This window comes from Moschus berezovskii, chromosome 9, assembly GCF_049115385.1.
Source record: "Moschus berezovskii isolate FMDL1 chromosome 9, NW_MosBer_1.0, whole genome shotgun sequence".
Taxonomy (NCBI): Eukaryota; Metazoa; Chordata; class Mammalia; order Artiodactyla; family Moschidae; genus Moschus; species Moschus berezovskii.
Window position 1 is genome coordinate 81002805 of NC_142468.1, and position 27091 is coordinate 81029895.

The window sequence follows — 27091 nt, forward strand, 5'->3', positions numbered from 1 at the left end:
AGAGCTCTGTTTTCAAAACTGGGAGGCGTGGTGGATTTAATAACACAAAGAACCATATAACTGTCTCCCTCTACTGTTTTCATCAAATGACCTAGGTTCAGAGAGGTTATACGACTTACCTAAGGCTACCCAGCTAAACAGGACACGGCCTGGAGCTCTAGTCAGATCTGATGCCAACAACTATGCTCTATTCATTATGGAAAGCAACAGACCTCGATGCAATGGGAGAAGCCAAAATTCCATGCTCTTGACCATTAAGCCTCACTCTTCATCCAGCCCTACTTGAAGCAGGGAGGTGTCTGAAACCCAAAGTAGACGTTACTTTGCAGAATCACTCCCTCAGTTTAGACATTGACAGGAGCATCTTGGAGAGACATCAGTTTCCCGACGTTTCCCGGCGTTCCCTGGGCTCTCCACCCAGTCAGCAAGGACAGGCCAGGCAGATCCTTGGGGATCAGTGGAGGTACACGTGTGGCTTTGGGGAGCCAAGATAACTCGCTGGACTTCAGTAGAAATCCGTGAGTTTACAGTGTCCAGCTGCTGCAGGCTGCTTCTGGGAGCGTGCTTTGTGTCATGAAGATTATATACCTACAACCACAAATGTACCTACATAGACACGTTAGTTCATGAATCCTCTTGTCTCCTCAAGAGACATTACCTTCATTTATGAAAGACAAAGAAACCAAGACTCAGAGAGGTGGAGCGCCTGCCTGAGGACACACAAGCAATGAAGGAGAGGATTTCTAGCTGTTGGTCCCCAAACAACTTCCACACATTCCATGAGTGAGCTTCAAGTCCTTCCCAGCCTGTGATTAGAACAGACAGGACATCTGGTTATTTTATTATTATCCTTTTCACTTTAGTTCTTGACATCTTCACTGACTTGGGGGACTGGAGTCTTCAAAGTTGTCTCGCTGGCCTTCATTTTTGTTTGAAAAGTTACCATCTCCCTCCTCCCAGTGCCATCCAAACTTAGCAATGATCTGCTCTTAACACTTTCAGCAAGAGGTGACGAGCGGGGACACATCGCACCTACCCCTCCCACATCAGCAGTCAGCAGGCAAACAGTCCCACCGCAGCTCCGCCAGTCGCAAGGATTTGAGAGCTCTTCCTCTCAGGAGCCAATGCCCCTCGGTCTTTTTGCACGCTGACATGTAACATTCTGTAAGCTAACCTGAGTGTTCCATCTCTTCGTGCTCTTCACCATGACTGACACTGTTTCAAAGCAGAAACAGAAATAGTCCTGGTCCTGACATTTAGGCAGCAAGTGGGTGTTGTTTATTGCTGAGCAATTAGGACACAGATTAACATAACATCACTTCTCAACTTGAACATTTCAGAGAGAGTTCTGCAAACCAGTTCCCAAGAGCTCCCTCAGGCCCACCCCACTTCCTATTGTCTTTTTGCTTTTTCCCTCCTCCACACCCATCCACCCACCTGCCTTGAAATATGCTATTTCAAATTTAGAGTTCAAGAAAGTTTGTGTAATCTATGTCATAGAAAGAGATGTCTTTTTATTCCACTGCAGGAGCAGCCCACGAGTACCTGTGCTCTTAATCAAAAAGGCAATTTCACTTTTTGTCCTTGAAAACTGTTTTTTTAAATCTCCCTGCCCTCTTTGGACTCGGAAAAGCTGAGGTCGGGAAATAGGGCTAGACTGTTTATACAGCTTTTCTTGAGTGACATCCCACAGTTTCGAATTTACTGCCCTCTTCTGTGAAGGGCACTTACATCTTAGAAGTTACACTTGCCTTTTCAAGGGAGGAGAGCCTCCTCAGGTTGATCTCTGCAAATAGGTGCTGGATAAGAGGGAGACATCTTTGACAACTTTTGCACGGTGGGTCAGAGGCCCTGCTGGAGGCTGCAATGGGCATTTGTCACCGGTTTTCTGCACCCTGAGGGATCCACCCAATAGTGTAGCGTTCTCCAGAGAGGACAGTCCTCTGGTTAGCACGCGGTGTCCTATCAGGCACTGCCTTCCTCTGCTTGCCTCTAAGTCCCTGTAAACCCAGGACTCTAACCAGGAAGGGTTCATCTTACATTTACACCAGAGCTGCTGCTGTGGCTTTAACCCTCATCTTGCCACTTTCGTAAGCACACATGATGGCCTGCCTCAGGGAGGTAACCTGAGCTGCGCACACGTGAGGGACTGTGAGGAAGTGAAGCTAACACCATCTACCTGAGGCTTGCCACTCCATGGGACTTTTGCGAGGATTCAGTAGTCTTTTTACTTTGTTTCCTCACGTCCCACCCATCTCTGATCCATATAAGAACCTGGCCAGTGGGCTCGATTTTGGAGGGTAAGTTGCTTTGGGAACATTTTTTTCCTCTCAGTTTGGGTTTTTTCTTTATGGGACAATTTGGCTGGGGTATGCTGTTGGAGAGGGGAAGTGCTGGACTCTACCCTGAACCAGTTCATTGGGAACTAGTTCTCGTGGGGCAAGCCCACCCTAGTTGGAATTAGCTCGTTTGATTTGTAGGGTAAATTTATTTACCTGATTTGGGAATAGGCTCAGTTGGAACCAGTTCATTGGGGAGCTGGTTTTTCTGGGGTGGGTAGCCTATCTGAAATTAGCTCATTTGTTTTGTAGAGTAAACTTATTTACCTGATTGTGGGAATCAGTTCATCTGTGCATCGATGCCAAAATTTGTACCATTTTTGTCTGTGTCTTTTGTGTTTTGGTGTTATATATAAAGCTTATAAAAATGGGAAATATTTCATCTATCCCAAAGGAAAGACTTTGGGGGCATGTATTAGATATGTTAAGATCAGAAGAGCAGTGACCTCTGAATGGCTCACAATAAAACAATCTGACAGTCAGAAGTGCTTTACAAAGGCAAGGAACACTCTGATAATGAACAGGTCTGGAGACTCCCTTGGACTAGAGGCGTTGAATTCTAATTTCTTCTACTGGAGCCCCGGGTAACTTTAACAGTGCGGAACAAGTTGATTGATTCTCTAATAAATACTACTCTCCTTTGTAAATTAAACGTTCAAATAACCTTCTCCCCAGAACAGCTTGACATCAGGATCCCACCAGGGCCTTTGTGACCTTGTCCAATCTGGGGAACTTTGACTTCCATCTGGGGGGCTTTGGCTCCAATTAGGGGTGTTCTGCCTGTGAAGGGAAACCCATTTATAAGGCACTTTGGAGAAAGGTCACTGGTTGATGGGACTGGGAAGTCATGTCACTGTAACTTTCCGGCTGGCTAGGTTTGGTTTCTTCTGCTTACTTGGTAGCGCACAGACATCTGGTTCTCACTGCTGCCTCTCAGGCTTCCTCTCAGGTTTTGTCATTTCTTTCTCCTCAAACCCTCTGCGAACAGGCGAGTGGCCGTGGGAGCCGTTGAGGACTCTGGCCAGGGTTACTGTCTGGTGTGTCCCTAAGGCCCGCAGCCCAGTGTGCCCCAGTAGCTGCCACCCAAGCGGGTAAGGGCTCTTCATTCCTCTCCCTCCCTCAAGCTGAGGATCAGGCCAGAGGGATTGCAGGGTGGATTCCTTAGCCCATCTTCCGTACTTTTCCTGCTGCCTTTGCCTCCTTCCCCCTTCGTCCAGATGGATTTGCGGGAGTCTGGGTATTGCCTCTGGGCATTCCTGAGAGGCCTTCTCCTTTAGGCTCCAGGAAGAGGGGTGAGCTTTCCAACATGGGTGGATAGATGTGTCACTCATTGGGGAGGTCACCCAATTCTTCTGGAAAGGAGGGAAAAACACAACTTGGTTTACAAATGTAGTCTTTACAGGTGGTTCCAAAAGTCCTTTCATCACTCCGAAAACCTTCCCTGCTCATCTTATGAAGCTTGTAAATATTAAAGAAAGGGGAAACAGTCATCCGAAAAAGAACTTAGCTGTATCTTTGAGATGCGAATGTCCTCTCTGGTGTCTTTTTAATGCAAAGTTGAAAAGGGCAAAATAATTTAAAAGTTGGCTTGCCAAGGTAATTGAAAGCTGCTTTTCCTACAAATATTAATATTTAGCCATCTAGCCAAGTAAGCCTGACTTGTTTCACCTGTGAGAACCCCAATTTTAATCCAACCTTTTTGTAAACTGCTGGGTTTTTTGTTACTGTACCTGACTCAGCATTGAAACCAAAATAAGGACTGAAGCCTCACTGTGTGTCTGTTTGTGCCTTTTGTTTTTATTTTGAAAAAATCACACTGCCATGGTTAATTTGAGTTTCAGGTTCACATGAACTGTAAAATATTTAATATTAAATTACCCGGTATTACTGGTACCTGGTAGTAATGTTGAAGTTTGTTGATCTAACAATAATAATAGTATAGATAGGTCTTGAGTCATCAAGGTGCTAAATATAATATTAAGTATAATACTTTCATTGTACCTAGGTTTAACATAAATAAGGTACTATATCTGTAACAAATTTGTCAGCCAAAATGTACCTCAATGTGGGAAAAAACTTTAAGAAAACTAAGATATGTGTCTTCAGTAGAAGAATAAAAAAATCGTGAACCCTGCCTCCGTTCACTGTCTCCAGAAGTACCTCCTGTCCTCAGCTGAGGCTGTCACCTAGATTATTGCAGTGGCTTCCTGTGGGGTCTATCAGCTTCCGTTCTTGCTGCCTTCAGAAAGGCAGCCTGAGTGATCCTTTTTAAAATGCTGGAAAAATGATTCCTGGGCTGAAGGCCCTGAGACCACTGACAGTTTCAGCAATTCACTAGGACTCAGGAGTCCATGTGTTGTCATACTCAGGGCTATGAATTGTCACAGGGAAGGATACAAAACACAATTAACAAAGGGAAAAGGTGTGTGCGGTGGAGTCCAGGGGAAGCCAGGCACAAGCTCCCACAGTGGAGTGGCAGGGGACACCTTTAACCCAGCTAGCAGCAGACTGTGACAGCACGTGTAACACGCTGTCCACCAAGGGTGCTCATTAGACTGTGCCCACAGTCTTTACTGGGGCCTATGGTGCCAGCCCCTCTGTGTGTCACAAAGCTAGACTCTAGTCTTCCAGAAGGAAGCACAAACCACATTGTTAGTGTGAACGCTCCAGGCAGAGTGGGCCACTCCTATCAGAGAGCAGTGAGGCCCTCCCCAAGTCAGGTCCCAAATGCCAGCTAGAGGCCCACCTTGTAAACAGGCTCCTTAGGGGCAGCTGCAGGCCTCCAGTACTCACTTCTGCACAGCTCCTCGACTCAAAACCCTGCAGGACACCGCAGCTCACACAGAGTACAAGTCATGGTCTTTAAAGTCACTAAACTCCCCGCCTGGTGGAGCCACCCGTGCCCTCCCTAATCTCACCTCTGACTGCTCAACCCTCCCCTCTGCCCAGGCCACACTGGCCTCCTTGCTGCTCAGGGAACCCAGCAGGCCAGCGTGTTCAACCCAGAAGTGGGGTACTTACTGTTCCTTCTTCCCCAAGGTGTTCCCTCTGCAGCCCGTTTGGGTTCCTCTCTCCCCTTCGATGGCGCGTATGACCCCTTCCCAAGGCCATTCCAGGCTACGGCCCTGTCTCTGACCCTTTCCTTCTTTGTCCTTTCCATTGTCTTCTAACACACTGGAGAGTTTATTTGGCTTATTGTCTGTATGTTCAGTAAGAATGTAAGCCGCAGAACGCTGGGGACTTGTGTGTCTTATTTATTTCCTGTTCCTGGAAAAGGTCTTGTTGAAGCACCTTAACCTAAGCTCACGCCCTTAACCTGGAGCATAAGATACAGCTGCCGTCCGGGGGTTAAGACTTCACCTTCCAACGCAGGGGTGTGGGTTTGATCCCTGGTCAGGGAGCTAGGATCCCATGTGTCTTGCAGTCAAAAAGCCAAAAAATAAAACAGAATGAATATTGTAACAAATTCAATAAAGATTTTTAAAATGGTCCACATTAAACAAAAAAAAATCTTAAAAAAAGAGCAGGGCTGTGGTGTCAGATGGGTTAGAATTTTCACTCCACCATGAAGTAATCTGTATCAACTTCAGTATGGTTCACACCGATCTGACCACAGTTTCTTCATCTGTTAAAGAAGGATATTAATAATATCTGCATCAAGAGTTGCTGTAGGTGTGATGGTCATTAATATGCATAAGCTCTTCCAGAACATGGGAAGTCTTCCATATGTATTAGCTCTTTTATTATTTCCTTTCTTTTATTAAATCATTATCTTTAACATGTTTTATAAAGGTTTCAAACAAAACAAAAGTAGAGAGAATAATAAAATGGATTTCAGTGTATCCAGCAACCGGCTTCAACAATGACCAATTTAGAGCCAATGTGTTTTATCCATTCAGTTCAGTTCAGTTCAGTTCAGTCTCTCAGTCGTGTCCGACTCTTTGCGACCCCATGAATCACAGCACGCCAGGCCTCCCTGTCCATCACCAACTCCCGGAGTTCACTCAAACTCATGGCCATCGAGCTGGTGATGCCATCCAGCCATCTCATTCTCTGTCGTCCCCTTCTCCTCCTGCCCCCAATCCCTCCCAGTGTCAGAGTCTTTTCCAGTGAGTCAACTGTTCGCATGAGGTGGCCAAAGTATTGGAGTTTCAGCTTCAGCATCAGTCCTTCCAATGAATACCCAGGACTGATCTCTCTCTGCCCAATTCCTGCAACCCCTATACCCAGGTTATTGAAGAAACCCCAGATATTATATGTCATTCATAAATATTCCAGTATGCAGCTTTAAAAGATAAAGATTCACTTTTAAAAATATGCACATGCAATAATACCTAACCTAAAAGTGAAAACTAATCCCTAAATATTAACAAAAAATCCAGCTAGTGTTTACATTTCCCCGGTTCTTCACCACCTCTTTCCTAGACTGTTGGGGCAGCACCAGAATGGTCTCCCTGCTGACAGGTTCTCTCTCCAGGGCTCCTACTGCTCTGCTCCACGGAGCGCTTCGTAGATCGTAAAGCCGAGGCTCTCATCCCCATCCCCACTGCAAAGCCTTTGCTAGCTCCCTAGTGCCTGCATTAGAGGGCTTGACACTTTGCTGGCTCTGGCCACCCCCCTTCCTGTGTCTGCTCTTCCTCCACTCCAAACCCCAGCTCCATCAGTGTCTCTCAGGCCACTCTCTTTCCCCTGCGCCTCTGACTCTGCTGTTCCTCCTGCCTGGAACACACTTTTCTTTTTTCTCTCCTGGTACTCTTGTCTTCCACTGTTCTCCCAGGCCAAGTCAGTCACTCCAGCCTCCAGGCCCCCAAGCTCTTGCACCTTGTGAGATGCCCATGGCATCTCTTGTACCTTTCCTGCCTCCTGATGGGCCCCTGTGCTGAGTTCCTCAAAGACCAGAGCTAGTCTTATATCTCTGGGCCTCTAGAGCCTGAGCAGGGATAGAAAGCAGAAAATGAATGAAGGAATGGGTTAACAAATGGAGAATGAACACAAAACTTAGAAAGATGATTATTTTAGAGTTTGCAACTTATCCCTCTCTCTCTCTGGGTCCACACTGCTCATTTATTTATTTTTAATGGAAGGGTAATTGCTTTACAGCATTGCATGGGTTTCTACCAAACATCAACATGAATCAGTCATAGGTTTACCCAGGTCCCCTCCCACTTGAACCCACACTGCTCATTTTTATGTCTAACTTTTTATCACACTGTTTTTCAACTTGTGCAGCTGGCTTACCCTTCTGTTCCCTGGCAGGTCAGAACTTTTTAATCCTGAATAATTCAGTGCAGAGTCTCAGGGGCCAGCCTCAAGCCCTGGTTGACTGCTGCCTGCTCTCTGGCATAAGTCAGACAGGTCCTGGCTCACAGTGATCAATTCCCTGAGACACTGCTGCTCTCTGAAATGACCCCAGGGCAGAAGGGTGGCCTGAGGAATTCCTGGGGTCTAGGAACCTCCAGCGATGATCTGGATGAGAATAGGCTTCTGTGCTAAAAATGCCGTGTTTCAGCTGGGCTGGCCTTCTGTGGACCCAGGGAATCAAGGCATAGCGGGCATGAGAAGTGGGAATGCCTCTTCTACCTTTCACTTCTCTTGATTTGAAAAGAATCAGGAACTGTTACAATGGGTCAAATGCAGCTTCCGTGGGCTGGTGATGTCGAGGGCCACTTGATGTGTATTGGACATTGTGCTGGGAGCTTTACAGATGGCATGTTACCATGTTACCTGTCTGTCCTCACAAAGACACTGGCAGAGGTGTTGTCACTCCTCCCACCCATTTTACAGACAAGGCAGCTAAGACTCTAATAGATCATGAAGTCACAGAGAGTGAATGGAGAACTGGGATTCAACTCTAGGTCGACCCCGAACCCTTTCCAGCAAAGCAAACCTTTCCATGCTATGGGGTCAAGCTCTTAAAGAAAGGTAAAATCAGTTTAGATGGTTTGGAAATAAAATGATTAAAATTTAAAAATGGAACAGATTATACTAGAATAAAGTACAATGAAAAACTAGAGTGCACCCTGGGTGGTATGAACCAATACTATTTCATGAAACTTTATATGTATTTGTAAATATAAGAGAAGGAAATGGCAACCCACTCTAAGGAAATGGCAACCCACTCCAGTGTTCTTGCCTGGAGAATCCCAGGGACAGAAGAGCCTGGTGGTCTGCTGTCTGTGGGGTCGCACAGAGTCAAACACGACTGAAGTGACTTAGCATGCATGCATTGGAGAAGGGAATGGCAAGCCACTCCAGTGTTCTTGCCTGGAGAACCCCAGGGACAGAGGAGCCTGGTGGGCTGCTATCTGTGGGGTTGCACAGAGTCGGACATGACTGAAGCGACTCAGCAGCAGCAGCAGCAGCTAGTATTCTAGCCTGGAAAATCCCATGGACTGAGGAGCCTGGTGGGCTAACAGTTCATGGGGTCACAAAGAGTCAGACACAACTGAGCGACTACATACACACACGCGTGCGCACATATATTTATATGCACTATTTTGCATTACATGCATATACATGTCTACATGACTATGTGTATTGTTCAGTTCAGTTCAGTCGCTCAGTCGTGTCTGACTCTCCATGACCCCATGAATCACAGCACGCCAGGCCTCCCTGTCCATCACCAACTCCCGGAGTTCACTCAAACTCATGTCCACAGAGTCGGTGATGCCATCCAGCCATCTCATTCTCCGTCGTCCCCTTCTCCTCCCGCCCCCAACCTTTCCCAGCATCAGAGTCTTTTCCAGTGAGTCAACTCGTCGCATGAGGTGGCGAAAGTATTGCAGTTACAGCTTTAGCATCAGTCCTTCCAATGATCACCCAGGATTGATCTCCTTTAGAATGGACTGGTTGGATCTTCTTGCAGTCCAAGGGACTCTCAAGAGTCTTCTCCAACACCACAGTTCAAAAGCATCAATTCTTCGGCGATCAGCTTTCTTCACAGTCCAACTCTCACATCCATATATGACCACGGGAAAAACCATAGCCTTGACTAGACGGACCTTTGTTGGCAAAGTAATGTGTCTGCTTTTTAATATACTATCAAGGTTGGTCATAACTTTCCTTCCAAGGAGTAAGCGTCTTTTAATTTCATGGCTGCAATCTGTATTGTGGTATAAAATGCACTGTGGGTAATAGTCAATTTTTGAAAAACACTGCTACAGCTCCCATAGGGCATATTCAGGAGATGAGTTTTCACCTTCCCTTCAAGATTTTACTCCTATTAGTTGCTGTTCCCACTAGAGTTGTCTGCAAACCCAATGTATTTTCTGTCTTTGTTATCTATCTCCATCACTTTTAGTTTGACTTGATTAGTTTCAACTCAGTTCAATTCATATGCAATGCCTTAAACCATATCCAGCATTAGAGTAGCAAAATTTAAGTGCCTGCTTTGGATCAGCCCCTCATGATGCAAAGAAATAAATGTATATTTACTAGCCACAGTGAAATATCTGAAATTCTGTTGTTTTGTCCCCTTGAGTTTCTCTAAGAAGACAGCACATCTCATTATTCTGGAGTTTGCCTTTCTTGGCCATTTTTGTGACCTAATTCAGTATAAAGTTAGAGCACTAGGTTTGGGGGCGAAGAGGTTCACATTCAGAAGCTGTATGTAAGCAGTGCTTCAGGCAGCGCCACTGCACACAGAAAGTCCCCAGAGCAGCACAGGCAAGCAGCCACATTCCTGTATTGTCTAAAGCTTCCTGATCTAGTAAAGCTAGTGTTCTTAAAAGTCTAGGCTTGGGGAAGAACTATGTTAGGTTGTAGCAGGAAAACTTGCGTAGGGCAAGAGTGGGCAGGTGGAGACTTGGGGGCACATTCATAGCCAGAGAGGTGCTCTCAAATGGTCAGCAGGAGTCCTTTTCCCAAAAAGACCTGCTAGACATCCCAAGAAGAAAAGTGCAAAGAAATTGAAGACTAAGCATTCAGCTCTCATCTATTTTCCTATTAGAAGTAAGATTATGAAAGAAAGAATGGCAACCAAGGACACCCTTAAACTCAGAAAACCATGTTACTAATAAGGTGAGGACCCTCATGGGCGGTAGAATCAGAGCTTCAGGGATCCACGACTGCCAGCTCTTGTGTGTGTGATGAGAAAGCATGTTGTGCCCACGGTGAGAGTTAGCATGCACAGTGGGTGGGACTGCCCTGGTGGTTCAGATGGTAAAGAATTGGCCTGCAGTGCAAGAGACCCAGGTTCCATCCCTGGGTCAGGAAGACTCCCTGGAGAAGGGAATGGCTACCCACTCCAGTATTCTTGCCTGAAGATGGTAAAGCCTGCCTACAATGTGGGAGACCCGGGTTCAATCCCTGGGACAGGAAGATCTCCTGGAGAAGGGTATGGCAACCACTCCAGTACTCTTGCCTGGAAAATCCCATGGATGGAGGAGCATAGTAGGCTACAGTCCATGGGGTTGCAAAGAGTCGGCCACGACAGAGCGACTTCACTTTCACTTTCAGGCTTTAGTGTGTTTTTAACCAAGTAATCACTCATGTTGGAGAAGGAAATGGTAACCCACTCTAGTATTCTTGCCTGGAGAATCCCATGGATGGAAAAGCCTGGTAGGCTACGGTCCACGGGGTCGCAAAGAGTCAGACACAACTGAGCGACTGAACGGAATGGAACGGAACGGAATCACTCATGTACCAGTCACTGTGCTAAGTGTTTTTTTCACGTGTAATTGCATCCTGTCATTTTAACTATTATTCCACTTTACAGATGAGAATACAAAGGCCCAGGAAGGTTAAGGTCAAGGTCACATAGCTGGTACTTGCTACAACCAAAGTTCAGATCCAAGTTTGTAGCTCTTCAGAGCATATTTTGGGCACTTGAGTATTGAATATTTAATATATTGTTTGACATTTGTGGCAACCCCGAGGGCTAGACAAGCTAGATATCACTAACTCCATTAGCCCCATTCAGAGCTCAAAATATGGGGAAACCGGGGATGGAGTGTTAGCTCAGCTGTCTGATGCTGCTGCTGCTGCTAAGTCGCTTTAGTCGTGTCTGACTCTGTGTGACCCCATAGACAGCAGCTAAGTGGGCAATATCGCGAAATTCACCTCCCTTTCCTGGGCCCCAGTTTCCCTCCTCCCAGTGGAGCTGGTTGGACCTGGTAGTGTCTAAAGCTTCTTTCAGCTTTAATTTTCCTGGATCCAGGACCTTGTCCAGAGTCTCAGGGCTGATCAAAACCAGGGATAGACCTCAAAACAGTCTCTTGTTCCCCAGGTCTAAGCACCTCTCCCCCTGTTTTCCCACCATGATGAGCTTCTCTCTATATTAAATTTCTCCCTTGGTTTTTCCCCTCCAGTTTTCTAGCTGCCTATGAATTTAAAATACAAAATGAATGTAGGAATCTGGGTAGAAAAATAAAAGAACTCAACCTTAAATCATTGAGATAGAAAAAAAATCTATATTTATCTATAAATCTATCTTGAGTTAGGGAAAGCCTGGAATTTGGTATCAAACTAACTACTCAAACATAACTGGCTTTGGAAATTCATATTCTAAGCATTGTTATTGAACAAATGACTCCACAAATTCCAGTCAGCTCTTCCTTTTTTATTTGCCTATCCTAAATCTCTTAACACATTTCCATCATCCCAGAAGAAATACACATATTTAAATTCTCATCAATCTTACATGTAGGAATTATTATTAATTCCCATTTTACAGATAAGTAAATTGAGGCCAGAGACTTTCCCAGGGACACAACTGATAAAAGGGAGGATTTGGTCCTGAATCCTGGCAGCTGACCACTTAGCATCAACTTTTATTTTTAATTAATTAATTTATTTTAATTGGAGGCTGATTACTTTACAATATTGTAGTGTTTTTTGCCGTATAGCATCAACTTTTGACCACCACTCTCTGCTGCCTGAGAAGTATTCTGAGTTGTCTGTATTTTCCCTCTCAGGAACAGTGGGACTTTCATTGTACCAAAGATGAAATATGTTTCATGTTCCTCTCGTTGTGGGCACCCAGCACACTCAGGGCTCCTGTGGATCTGACTTGAAGGGGTTAACCACTCCTGTACACACCCCTGACTTGAAAGGGTTAGCCTGGTAAAAGCAGAACTCACAATTTGAAATAGGAAAGGGCCTTGCCCTCTGGCATTTCTCCCTCTCAGTCAGTGCTGAACCAGACATGATGGATGCATTTAAATATGAATTCCCCTCTCCAGACGGGGGAGGGAGGGATAAATTAGGGGTTTGGGATTAACAATGAAGCCGGGCAAAGGCTAATAGTTTTGCCAAGAGAATGCACTGGTCATAGCAAACACCCTCTTCCAACAACACAAGAGAAGACTCTACACATGGACATCATCAGATGGTCAACACCGAAATCAGATTGATTATATTCTTTGCAGCCAAAGATGGAGAAGCTCTATATAGTTAGCCAAAACAAGAGCAGGAGCTGACTGTGGCTCAGATCATGAACTCCTTATTGCCAAATTCAGACTTAAATTGAAGAAAGTAGGGCAAACCACTAGACCATTCAGATATGACCTAAATCAAATCCCTTATGATTATACAGTGGAAGTAAGAAATAGATTTAAGGGACTAGATCTGATAGATAGAGTGCCTGATGAACTATGGACGGAGGTTCATCACATTGTACAGGCGACAGGGACCAAGACCATCCCCAAGGAAAAGAAATGCAAAAGAGCAAAATGGCTGTCTGAGGAGGCCTTACAAATAGCTGTGAAAAGAAGAGAAGCAAAAAGCAAAGGAGAAAAGGAAAGATATAAGCATCTGAATGCACAGTTCCAAAGAACAGCAAGGAGAGATAACAAAGCCTTCCTCAGCGATCAATGCAAAGAAATAGAGGAAAACAACAGAATGGGAAAAACAAGAGATCTTTTCAAGAAATTAGAGATATATAAAATAGATAACCAGCAAGGACCTACTGTATGGTACAAGAAATTATATTTAGGATCTTGTAATAATCTACATTAAAAGACTCTTACTCCTTGGAAGGAAAGTTATGACCAACCTAGATAGCATATTAAAAAGCAGAGACATTACTTTGCCAACCAAGGTCCGTCTAGTCAAGGCTATGGTTTTTCCCGTGGTCATGTATGGATGTGAGAGTTGGACTGTGAAGAAAGCTGATCGCCGAAGAATTGATGCTTTTGAACTGTGGTGCTGGAGAAGACTCTTGAGAGTCCCTTGTACTGTAAGGAGATCCAACCAGTCCATCCTAAAGGAGATCAATCCTGGGTGTTCATTGGAAGGACTGATGCTAAAGCTGAAGCTCCAGTACTTTGGCCACCTCATGCGACGAGTTGACTCACTGGAAAAGAGTCTGATGCTGGGAGGGATTGGGGGCAGGAGGAGAAGGGGACGACAGAGAATGAGATGGCTGGATGGCATCACCGACTCGATGGACATGAGTTTGAGTGAACTCCGGGAGTTGGTGATGGACAGGGAGGCCTGGTGTGCTGTGATTCATGGGGTCGCAAAGAGTCGGACACGACTGAGCGACTGAACTGACTGACTGAATAATCTACAAGGGAAAAGAATCTGAAAAAGAATATAAAAACACGTATACATGTACACTATATATACATCCATGCATATATATATATATATATGCACGCATTTGTTTAGTCTCCAAGTTGTGTATGACCCTTCGTGACCCTATGGACTGCAGCACGTCAGGCTTCCCTACCCTTCACTGTCTCCTGGAGTTTGCTCAAATTCGTGTCCATTGAGTCAGTGATGCCATCTAACCATCTCATCCTCTGCTTCCGTCATAAAAGGCATACACAAATATTCATATGTATATAATTGGAGCACTTTGCTGTACATCTGAAACAAACACAACATTATAAACCAGCTAATTTCAATAAAAAAGAAAAAAATACTGATTTTGTTATTTCAATATACTGCTAAAATAAATTAATTTTCTCCTAAAAAAATGTTCATTCTGCTATCTGGTGATGAGATTGAGCTGCTGACTGCCCATGAAATTCTTGCAGCGTGATGGAAGCAGGAGCTGAGGGAGCCCTGGGTTTCCACTCTGCCCTACCTGCCGATAGGGACCAGTACAGGTTCTTACAGAAGCCGTGAGGGACATTTGTTTTCAGCTCGCATACATTTGCTTCAAAGGTGGCAGCTTCTGTGATGCCACGATCAGCCTCTGTCCCTGCCTGAAGTGTGTCACATGCCCATCACGGTTTTCCTCAGGCAGGACTTGTGCTTCCCTGTGGTCTTCCGCTGATGCACTGTGCCTGGGGAGTGATGTGCTCCCTAAGGTTCGGTCAATATGACCCTGCTGATGCCCCCAGCCACTCTCTCCAGCCAACTGTCTCCTCTGTGGTCTAGCACCTAGAGGGCCCCAGAGCCTCAGGTGCCGTCACCCCGCTCCAGGGCTCCCCTGCTTAGTCAGCGAATGCTCAGCCCTCCATCTGGTCGGCAGAGCCAGGAGCCGGATATAGCGTTCCTTCTCCCCTCCCTGTTGTTCGACACTCTGTCACTCAGTGAGGACTCTCCAGGCCATCTGTGCGTGTCTCCCCGATGCTTCTCCACCTCTCGGTCTCCACCACCAAGGTCCAGTTCTGATCTGATCTCCCTGTCACCAAACTTCACTCAAATCCACTCTGTTGATGGCAACCTGTGTGCTCTTTCCACCTGTTAACATGCCACGTTCTTCTCCTGCTAGTGTTCAGTGGCTCCCCAGATGCTTGGACCTGAGCTCCGTGGTTCTGTGCAGCTTGGCCCAGCCTCTCCCTTCTCTCTGCCCAGCTTGCTCGGGGCACCCACCTAGACCTCACATCCCTGCCCTGTCTCTTCTGCAGTCCACACACACGTGGGATTCTGGCCTCTGTGGAGGCTTTGCTTTCTCAAGCCTCCCAGGACCCGTCAAGCTTTCCTGCTTTTGTATGTGGTGCGCCCTTTGCCTGAAAGCCCTGAACTCTCACTTCCTGGCCTGGCAACTCCAGGGGACTTTGATCCTCTTTGCTTTCCATAGACAGGAGCAGTTCCATCTTCTGGGCTCCTTCAGGCTTCCATTAGCCTTGTGTCACTCCGTAGTCAACTTCTGTTTTCTAGCCTGCTTCCTCCACTAGGCATGCTCCCCAATTAATTAATAAGGCTTTGCCTTAGTCATCTGGAGAATCACAGACTGACTCAGCAATGGAACCTGGCCCAGGGAGGCCTTGGGGTGAGGCTCTGTGGAAAAAGCCAGTCCCTAGGACTACACTCCACAAGACCCTGCTTTTCTAATGCCCCAACTTCCTACCAGATGTTTTGTTTTTTCTCTGCAGCTGTGGAGGGGGAGGACAGTAGTGGGGATATATACACTTTGTGAGAATTGTGTGGCAGTTTTATCTGTAGCATGGAGCTAAATGTGGTATTTATATAAAACAAGAAGGAAAACAAGCTGAAATGGTTAGACTAAATGTATGAAGCTACAAGGTTCTCTTAAATGCACTTGTCAAAATAAAGCATAAAATCCTCATGCTAAATATTTAAGGCAGACAAGTTTGAATTAATTTATAGCAAAGCAACTGTGTATATATGATAACTTGGGGGAAATAAATTAATCTCTGATTTGTTTTCCCTAGTTTCTAGAATCAGTTGTGAAAATATCTTCAAATTTCAGGGCTTATATCAGCCTCTTAAAAACAAGATACTTTAAAATAAGGTGCTGGAAAATGAATACTTTTCATATATTGTTAATGAGTGTATAATTTGGAGTAATCTTTCTAGAAGGTGATTTAGTGATTTGTATCAAATATATTAACTTGTAAATACCTTTGATCCAGAAATTTGGCTTCAAAGATCATACCCTAAGGAGGTAATGAGACAATGAATGAAAGGAGAATATAAGGATTTTAATCACACAGAAAAAAAAAACAACTATGAATAAATTTTGTTATTTCAATTCAGTGGGCAAATATGTGTCCATTAAAAATTCTGGGTAAGACAAGCTACATGGATGGTCACACTATAATCTATGAGAAAAGTGGATCATAAAGTAATATTATAGTTTGTTCCCATTTCTGAGAATATAATCAATGTGGTTATGTAGCTATAGATATAAATTGGAAACATATACACCAAAATGTTAATGATCATAATGATGACGACAGAAAAAATAACAAAAACATCTGTCCCTGTCATGGACTGTCGGCCAGGGGCTAGACTAGCACTTCTGCCCATTCGCCTCCAACAAGAGAACATTCTAAGGTAGAAACAGCACAAAGTTTTGCCCAGATCACTTGATCTGAGATAGGGAATAAGCCAAACATGAGCTGGGTACGGTGCAAGTCTTCACCCGGACCATTGTCAAGGTGAAAGGAGGACGTGGTGAGGATCAGATCTAGGGGACTTTGAGTCACTCACACTTGGATTTCAATCCCAGGTCAGTGTGTCATTCTGGTCACTCTGCACTGCCTCAGTGAGTCTCTTTTCTTACCTGAAAACAAGAGATGATAACACACTCCCTTTGTATAGACATCCCAAGGCCTCTGTGCTTTGTTCAGGAATGGGAAAATGACAAAATAGTACAGTGAGACCCATATTATGACCTGTTGAAACTATGGGAGGAATAAGCTCTTTGATCTGGTCTTAAAGCTGGAGAAATCAAAACAGAGGTAAAAGATGGAGAGAACAGAATCTTGGTGGCATCATTTTAACCCTAGAACTAACTTTGTCTGAACCAGTAAAATCTACTCCTGTTTATTTCTGTGAACCAGTAAATTCTCCTTTACTGTTTAAGCCATTTTGAGTTGGATCTGTTACTTGCAGCTAGAAGACTTCTGACTCATCCATAATTTCTCATGGCTACTGGGGGACAGAATCAGCTATAACGTTAGTGCAAAATGAAAATGCAGGGCACATTGGTGAGAAAGTTAATATTTAAGATTTTCAGACTCTGGGAGAAGAGCATTAAACAAAACATGGGACCCTCCTAAGCACAGGGCCCTTTGTAAATATACAGACCTCATAAAACAAACTAACATCTGCATATTGGTTAGGAAATCCCAAGGCATGTAACAAGCATTTGGTAAATGATATGTTTTATCATTATGTCCAGACCAGGAGAACTTATGAGAATCCCTGGAACCAGATTTATGAGGTTACGAACAAGAACTGAGCGGTCTGGGTTGGATTCAAAGAGCAACAAATGGTCCTTTGTTGAGAGAGGAAGAGAGTCTGATTAATAAACTGAAAAGATCATTTCAGCTGCTGTGGAAAGAATGAATTTTGGGTGGGGAGAAGGGAGGGGGAGCATGGAAGCTGGACCAGTTAGGAGGCTGGCATAGTTGTTCAGCTGCTTTGGGCCAAAGAGGAGTTGAAGAGATGAGAAGCAGTGAACAGATTCAGCAGAAGTTGTGATCTTAGTGGGTTAGGAGTGTGTGAAGGGGGAGACTCGGGGGTGGCATCTAGTTTGGGCTGAGCTCTATTCAGGGATGAGCCACACTGGCGTCATGCAAAGGTGGCTCTAGGGTTAAAATGCGGCCACTGGGGCTTTGTCTTCTCCATCTCTGGGGTTTGGTGGTGCTGTTTGGCGAGCAAGACAGAAGGAGGCCTGTCTGCTGTGTGTTTTCACTATGCATATTTCCCTCAACTTTCACAACAGCCCCACATAACGGGGGGCTTTTACCATTTTTAAAAATCGAGGTACAGTTGATCAGTAAGTTGTTAGTTTCAGGTGTACAGCACAGTGATTCGGTTTTGTATCCATATATGTATATTCAGTTATATAATGTATATATATATATATATATATATATTCTTTTTCAGATTCTTTTCCCTTACAGGTTATTGCAAGATGCTGAGTATAGATCCCTGTGCTATACAGTAGGTCCTTGATGTTTATCTATTTTATATATAGCAGTACGTATATGTTAATCCCAAACTTCTCATTTATCCCTCTCTCTTTCCCCTTTGATAACCATATGTTTCTTTTCTATGTTTGTGGGCTTATTGCCACTTTGTATATAAGTTCATCTGTATCAGTTTTAAAGATTCCATATATAAGTGATATCATACAGTGGAATATTACCCATCATTAAAAAGGGTGAAATAATGCCTTTTGCAGCAACTTGGATGGACCTAGACATTATGATACTAAGTGAAGTAAGTCAGAAAAAGACAAATATCTTTCACCATTTTACAAAAGGAAAATGAATAGAAATTTTGTTAGCACAGGTGACAAACGGGACAGCCTGAGAGAGGTTTTGCTGGGTTCCAGAGCCCCCTGGCAACCGTCCAGTGCTACCCAGGGCACGTTGAGCTCTTCCTCTCTTCAGTCACCACCTGGAAAAACGTGGGGCTTTAAGTCAGCGGAGGTTGGAGCAGGAAGGACTCAGGCTGGCTGTTGGCCCACGGAGGATGGGACCCCGGTTTCTGGGGCTCCGCTCTGTAGATTTGGGCAAGTGGCTTTCCTCTCCTTGTGTCAGTTTTCCTTTCTCTTAGTGGGATGTCGACGGCCCTTCCCTCTTTGCATGGTGACTAGATGATTGCATAGGACTGTGGCTGCCAGTGACTCTGGGACCTGCAGGGTGCTGCTCCGATGGTGGCAGATATCAGCATTCTGAGATCCTGCAGATGCTTCTTCTGCTGTTGCCACTTCATGCATCACTGAAACAATGCAGGGTTGGTTGTCATCAGAGGGAGAGCACAGTGTGGTGCTTAAAACAGGATACATGCAATGACAACTGAGCTCAGGGTACAAATTCAGCCACTTCTCAGAGCAGAGAGACAGTTAAGTGCATAGCCCCTAATGATGGCAGGCTGCCTGGATTCAAATTTTGGCTCTGTTGTTTCCCAGTGATAGTCACATAATCTCTTTGTGTCTCAGTTTGCTCATCTGTAAAATGGGTATAGGAACAGTGCCTAGCATAAACCATTATTTTGAGGGTTAAATGAAAAGATGCATATGGAGTGCTTAGTACAGTGCTGGTCACATGACGATGCTTGCACCCTAGTTGCAATGGAAGCTGGAAAAGCTCTTTGGGGAAATGAAAGCATATCTCCACACAAAGAAATGTAGGCAAATGTTAATAGCAGCACTTTCCATAATAGCCCAAACCTTGAAATGACCATCAGCTGGTGATTGGTAAATTAAATGAGATACACTCATAAACAGAATACTATTTACCAGTAAAAAGGCAGATGAATAAACCTCAAAAAGGTTATGCCAAATGAAAGACTCAGCCAAAAAGAACCACAGAGTGTCTGATTTCATTCATGTGGAATGTCCAGAAAAGGGAAATCTGAGACAGCAAGCAGGTCAGTGATTGCCTGGGGCTGGAACAAGAGTGGGGCTTGAACACACATGCTCATGAAATTTCCATTTCTGGAATGATGGAAATTTTCTAAAAATTGGACTGTGGTGAGGGATGAATATCTATGTAAATTTTCTAAAAATCACTGAGCTGTAATTTAAAATGTGTGAGGTTTATGGTTTGTAAATTATATCTCAAGGAAGCTATTTAAAAGTAAATTGGGTTGGGGGGGGCATTCAAGATTCAGACAAGGGAGTTTTCTAACTAAAAAGAGACTTTGAAGGTTCTAGAAAGGCATTAAGAATGGTAAATGCCCACTACCTATATCACCTTTATGACAGTCTCGTGACATTAGTCTCTTCACGCATGAGCGCTGCTACTTCAGGTGTGTCTGACTCTGTGTGACCTAAGGACTATAGCCCTCCAGGCTCCTCTGTCCATGGGATTCTCTAGGCAAGAGTACTGGCGTGAGTGGCCATGCCCTCCTCCAGGGGATCTTTCCGACCCAGGGATCGAACCCCGTGACTTTTATGTCTCCTGCACTGGCAGTTTCTTTACCACTAGCCCCACCTGGTAAGCCCTAGTCTCTTCATACCTCTGGTAAATGAGGAAACTGAGGCCCCAAAAGTAAGCTTTTAAAAAAATAATCTTTTGAAAGAAGATGTTCAAGCAGCCCCCACCAAGAAGCTCATCAGCACATTAATACTTCTTTTTTTAAAAACTGAAGTATAGTTGATTTACAGTGTTATGCTAATTTTTGCTGTACAGCGAAGTGACTCAGTTATACGCATGTAGATTCCTTTTCTTATATTCTTTTCCATTGTGATTTATCCCAGGAGATTGGATATAGTTCTTTTTGCTATATGGTAGGACCCTGATGCTTATCCATTCTAAATTCTCACATTTCTAAAAAGCCCTTTAACTGTCTAAGTCTCAATGCCCTCATCTGATAATGGGAGTCAAAAATTAAGAGAAATAACTGGTTTAAAAAAGAGGGTTGACACAAAGCAGAGGATTAAAATACAAGGCATCATAATCTAAACTCCCTATTTAAAGCTTCTTCATAAACATTTATCTTTAGAAGCTAATATTAGCTCTAAAATTCATTGAAGTTTTTAAAAGCATGGCTATTTATCTTTGAAAGGTACATGGTATCAATTCCAGTGACAGCTTCTCAATGTGAAGGAAAGTTCTGTTGCACCCAAATGAACACAAATGTGCAGTCAGCACCGTGTCAGAATTGGAAGCGATATTTGCCATGTGGGATAAAACACAACACTGAATGAAGTTCAGTAATTACAATCAAATGCACTCTAATCAGAAAGGAGATGATGAAAGGAAACTATCTGTTACCACGGAAGATGTTTCTCGAGAGGCTTACTTTAAGTAAACATTGTACCAGATTCACCTGGTCTTAGTGATTTGATGATTTTTGACGGAGTTGAACAATCACCCAGCTGTGGCCGTGGGACAGATAGCTGCCCCTGCACCGGAGCTGCCCCAGCTGCGCCCTTTATTCTCTCTTTCCTGGAGCTGGGATCCTGCCTTCTCCCTGGACACCCTCTTCACTTGCTCATTAAAACCCTAGAGTCAACACACTAACATGCACACTTAATTAGCTCTTTCCTTTCAGCAGTTCCAACTGTTTTCAGGGTGAAGTCTCAATCGGTCATCAATATTCATGGCCCTTTCTTTGTGCTTTCTGCTGTCATATTAGACTGGCCCTAAATTCCTGATTCACAGCTTCTTAGTTAGGTCTGTTAATCAGCACTTGCTGTGTAACAAGCTTCCCTCAAATCCCAGTGACTCACAGCAACACGTGTGGTCGTGTGCTCTCAGATCTGTGAATTGACTGTGGTTCTGATGACTTCAGATCAACTTGCAAGCAAGTTCCTAGCAAGTGAGTTGGGTTCCGGTCTTTTCCGTGTGTCCCCTTAACTTGGGACCCAGGCTGAAAGAGCAGTGCTTCCTTGGAGCATGCTTTCTCCTGGCAGAACATATTCCTGAACCCAGGTTGGCTGCTTGCCGGGGTTCAGAAGCCAATAATCTGAGAAACAAGTGTCAGGAGGAAGAAAAGATGCTTTGACCAGGAAAGCCGGCAATCTGGGGAGATGGGGAACTTGTGTCCAGGGACCAACTCTGAAGATTCTGCTCAGTCATGACAGTTTTTTAAGGGAAAAATGGGGAGGAATCTCAGTGAATCACAAAGGCAGGAGGTTGGAATCTGGATCATTGTCCTTTGCGTGTGGACTGGCTGACTCTTTCTTCAGATGTTATCTTGCCTGCTGCTGGGAGTAGAGCTACTTTTTTTTTTTTTTAATGTGAGTTCTTTTTATCTAAGAAAAGAATCAACATGTTAGACAAGGCATGGTATGTATTCAGGAGAGCAATATATTCAGGTATGTATTCAAGATCACACGTGTCACTGTGAGTCACTGAGATTTGGGGGAACCTTGTTACACAGCGAATGCTGATTAACAGACCTAACTAAGAAGCTATGAATCATGAATTTAGAGCCCACTCTAATATGATAGCAGAAAGCACACATTGCCTGGTGATCTCATACAGTTAGGTTCTTTTAAGGTCCCAGATGTTCAAGCAGGTTTTAGAAAAGGCAGAGGCACCAGAGATCAAATTGCCAACATCCGCTGGATCATGGAGAAAGCAAGAGAGTTCCAGAAAACCATCTATTTCTGCTTCATTGACTATGCCAAAGCCTTTGACTGTGTGGATCACAATAAACTGTGGAACATTCTGAAAGAGATGGGAATCCCAGACCACCTGACCTGCCTCTTGAGAAACCTGTATGCAGGTCAGGAAGCAATAGTCAGAACTGTACATGGAACAACAGACTGGTTCCAAATAGGAAAAGGAGTACGTCAAGGTTGTATATTGTCACCCTGCTTATTTAACTTATATGCAGAGTACATCATGAGGAACGCTGGGCTGGAAGAAGCACAAGCTGGAATCAAGATTGCTGGGAGAAATATCAATAATCTCAGATATGCAGATGACACCACCCTGATGGCAGAAAGTGAAGAGGAACTCAAAAGCCTCTTGAGGAAAGTGAAAGAGGAGAGTGAAAAGGTTGGCTTGAAGCTCAACATTCAGAAAGCAAAGATCATGGCATCTGGTCCCATCACTTCATGGGAAATTGATGGAAAAACAGTGGAGACAGTGTCAGACTTTATTTTTGGGGGCTCCAAAATCACTGCAGATGCTGACTGCAGCCATGAAATTAAAAGACGCTTACTCCTTGGAAGGAAATTTATAACCAACCTAGATAGCATATTAAAAAGCAGAGACATTACTTTGCCAACCAAGGTCCATCTAGTCAAGGCTAAGGTTTTTCCCGTGGTCATGTATGGATGTGAGAGTTGAACTATGAAGAAGGCTGATCACCAAAGAATTGATGTTTTTGAACTGTGGTGCTGGAGAAGACTCTTGAGCGTCCCTTGTACTGCAAGGAGATCCAACCAGTCCATTCTAGAGGAGATCAATCCTGGGTGTTCATTGGAGGAACTGATGCTAAAGCTGAAACTGCAATACTTTGGCCACCTCATGCAACGAGTTGACTCACTGGAAAAGACTCTGATGCTGGGAAAGGTTGGGGGCAGGAGGAGAAGGGGACGACAGAGAATGAGATGGCTGGATGGCATCACTGACTCTGTGGACATGAGTTTGGGTGAACTCCGGGAGTTGGTGATGGACAGGGAGGCCTGGCGTGCTATGATTCATGTGGTCGCAGAGAGTCGGACATGACTGAGCGACTGAACTGAACTGAACTGAAGGTTACAGTGGAGTAGAAATGGGCAAACAGGAAAGTTGCAAGAAATCTGCTTTCAAGCACAAAAGGCCAAGTGACACTTGTAAGCATACGTCAAGTCTTGCACGGAATGTTGCATATCACATCTGTTCTCAATCTATTGGCTCAGAATCACTCAGCCTACAAAAAGGCCTGCAAAAGACCTGGGTCCTAAATCCTGTTACAGGAAAGAGTGGGAGACCTCGGCCCAGTATTCCAATCTACCACACCAAGGAAAACGAGACTAGCAAATTTACCTCTTTGAACATCAGTTTTCTCATCTTTAAAGTGGGGCTGTTGCAGAGTTAAGATAAGGCAATGAAGGTGAAAGAACCACTTAAGCTATGAAGAATAGCAGAAGTATTTGTTGCTCTTCATACAACAGATACTAGGTCTCATGGTTTTTTTCTCCCCAGCACAATTTCTTCTTGGCAGTGCATACTCTATAAAAGAGTAAAGGAATATTTCCCAAAGTGCTTTAACACCATTACTTTGGCCAGCAATTGTTTTGCTGCCCCCTAAGCTAGTCCCTCTGGAAAAAGAAATGGCAAACCCATTCTAGTATTCTTGCCTGGAGAATCCCACGGACAGAGAAACCTGGTGGCCTCCAGTCCATGGTGTCACAAAGAGTCGGACACAACTGAAGCAACTTAGCATAGCATAAGTTAGTTCCTGGAGAAGGGAATAGCAACCTACTCCAGTATTCTTGCCTGGAGAGCTCCATGGACAGAGGAGCCTGGTGGGCTACAGTCCATGAGGTTGCAAGAGTCTTGGATACAACTGAGTGATTGGACCTGACATGACTTGCACTCACTTTTAGCCTAGTCCTCAGGCTTCCCAGGTGGCTAGTGGTTGAGAACCTGCCTGCCACTAAAGGAAATATAAGAGATGCAGGTTCGATCCCTGAGTCAGGAAGATCCCCTGGAGGAGGGCAAGGTAAACCACTCTAGTATTCTTGCCTGGAGAATCCTATGGACAGAGAAGCTTGGTGGGCTACAGTCCATGGGTTGAAAAGATTTGGACACGGCTGAAGGGAATAAGCATGCACACATGCAATCTAATCCTCTGCTTTCTGGTAACAATACCTGATACTCCTTTGAGAAACCAGAAAACACCCCTCCCTCACTGTCACTTCATGGGTACACCTATAGCTCCAAAAATGGATTCATAACCCAGATCTGTCTGGTCTGAGACCCTGAGATGTCTTAGTATTATAATTGGGTCTGCAATGAGCACACATCACAAGCCTTGCTAATTGAAGCGGAGCCATGACTATGGCTGGAGCTATTTAGAAAGAGGCTTTTTTTTTAAAACTTGGCATTTTCAAGCTGGTAGACAAACTTGGAGATGCTAAGGGGCTGTCTTGCTACCCTATGGGGGTTGAATAAAGTCAACACAGACGAAAGCAGAATGAAGTGATGACGAGAGCCAATTTTCTGAGTACACTGACTGAGTGTCTGGAAACAGCCATCCCCTAAAATAACCGTATGTCTGGCCTTTCTGTTACATGAGTCAATGCTTTTTTTTTTTTTGGTTCAAGGCAGTTAGAGTTGGATTTCTGTTGAAAGAAAGCTGACTAATACAGAAATAGAATTGCTCCAGAACAAATGCAAAACATGTATCAAGGCTTCCCGCTGACCACTTGGGTAAGCCTGATCAGATTTGAGAGAACTTTCGCGTGCTGTCCTGGTTCTGTTGCTGTTGTGTCCAACTCCTTCTGACGCCATGGACTGCAGCATTCCAGGCTTCAGTCCTGGCATCACTATCTCCTGGAGCTTGCTCAAATTTGTGTCCACTGAGTCAGTGATGCCGTCCAACCATCTCATCCTGCCACCCCCTTCTCCTCTCGCCCTCAATCTTTGCCAGCATCAGGGTCTTTCCCAATGAGTCGTCCCTTCGTATCAAGTGCCTCAAAAGGAGTTCCCTTCCACTATTTGTCATTTGGCATTTACCACCCTTTGACATAGAAAGGGAGGTAAGAAATGGAAGGGACATTTGGGGCCCCACACCCGGCTTATCCTCAGAGATCTGTCCCCAGTGGACAACCTCAGAAGAAGTAACCTCATCTCCTGATTGCTAAGCCCATCTACTTTAGCTAGTGAGGACACCTGTCTCCCTCTGTCCGGCTGTCAAGTGCTTCCACCACTTGACCTAGGGACCTTCTGCCCAGGTTGAAGTCTTTCTTAAAATCCTCAGTTGGCCATGCCTCATATCTATTGCTCCTGGCTAAGCCTTTTAGCATTGGGATTACACAGAGTGATGCCCATAGACTCCATGGGCTCTGGAAACAGAGCATGCACTCATGTGTTAAACCCCAGACCTATCACTTACTACCTGTATGACACTGAGCACATCACTTAAACTCCCTGAGTTTCAAGGCTCCTTTCTTTAAAGCAGATACAGTAACATATTTCTCCAAGGTTGTTGTGAGATTATAATGACATGGTAGGTAAAAGGGTTTTACATAGCATGTAGCAGGCATTCAGTACATGGTAGGTGTTATCATTTTCATTTCTTTTGTTCTTTATTGCATTTTGTGCTGTTTATTTGGTTCGCTGTCTGCCCTACTCAAGTGAACTGCAGGTAGATGAGGGCAGGCATGAGTATGATGCTTCTTTGCATTCCTTATCTTCCTAGTAAGATCTCATCACAGAATGGTTCCTTAATAACCTGACTTGAGGGAGAATAGATGAAGAAAACGTGTGTACGTGATGACCTGAAGGAAAGAAGGTGGAAAAATGAGGCAGTCAGCACTTACTCAGGCATCCTTGACTGAGCTTTCTCTGGATCAAACATTTAGCATAAAGTGACAGTGTTTGAGGAGCTCGGTCAAGTGGAGGAGACCAGGTGAAAGCCAGCAAGTGAAACTAGAGCGTTTCTTTTGGTTACAGACAATAGAAATCTACCCCGACCCTCTTGAACAAGAGGGAGACATGTTAGATAGATGTTGATATTTTCAACAGGCTTTAGGAAGGAGGGAGGGCGGGAACAACCAAGTTGGCTCAGGACACTTTGTCTGGAGTGTTACTATTAACAAAGCCACAGCCACCCTTCCGCTTCCTAGGAGAAGTGTTCCTATTACCAAGAGAGATGCTCTGATTGGCCCTGCTTGGGTTATGCATTCGCTTTCAGGGCAGTCAGAAGGCCCTCCCATGTCAGGGTTTGGAGGCCATTTCTTGGGAAAGTGCATCTTAAACAAGGCAGTCCCCAGAGAAATGGCTTCTATAGCATTCAGCACTAAGTAGAGATTTGTACACTGTCCTTGATCAGATGTGAAGTAGAGGAAAATCTCCAAGAAGATGTGGTCATTGAGTGTGGTGGCCTTGAGAACAGTTCATGAAATAATCCAGATCAACACACTCAACCCTGAAGGAAGAGGGACTTAGTAGGGTTTAAAGAACTGAAACTCACAGAAGGCCCTATTTGGCCAAATTTCCCCTCAGAGGATTGTTATAATCACAGTGGGAAAATACCTCAAACAAACTGGACCTCTTGAGCATCTGAGTTGGTCAGGAAGGCTGGTTTAGGGTGTAGGGACCACTTCCCACATGAACTGGAGGCTTTCTATAATGTCAGGGAGGGACAATTCAGTTCAGTTCAGTTGTTCAGTCATGTCCGACTCTTTGTGACCCCATGAACCGCGGCACGCCAGGCCTCCCTGTCCATCACCAACTCCTGGAGTCCACCCAAACCCATGTCCATCGAGT

At 44.6% G+C, this 27091-nt stretch overlaps 1 long non-coding RNA gene across 1 annotated transcript in view; it reads left to right on the top strand.

The window, feature by feature from the left end:
- The first annotated feature begins 1965 nt into the window (after positions 1-1965).
- The window catches only part of LOC148776599 (uncharacterized), a 97862-nt gene continuing 72736 nt past the window's right edge, over positions 1966-27091 (top strand). Inside the window, exon 1 of the long non-coding RNA XR_016038363.1 lies at positions 1966-2300. This is a non-coding gene — a long non-coding RNA (uncharacterized LOC148776599). The remainder of the gene's footprint in view (positions 2301-27091) is intronic.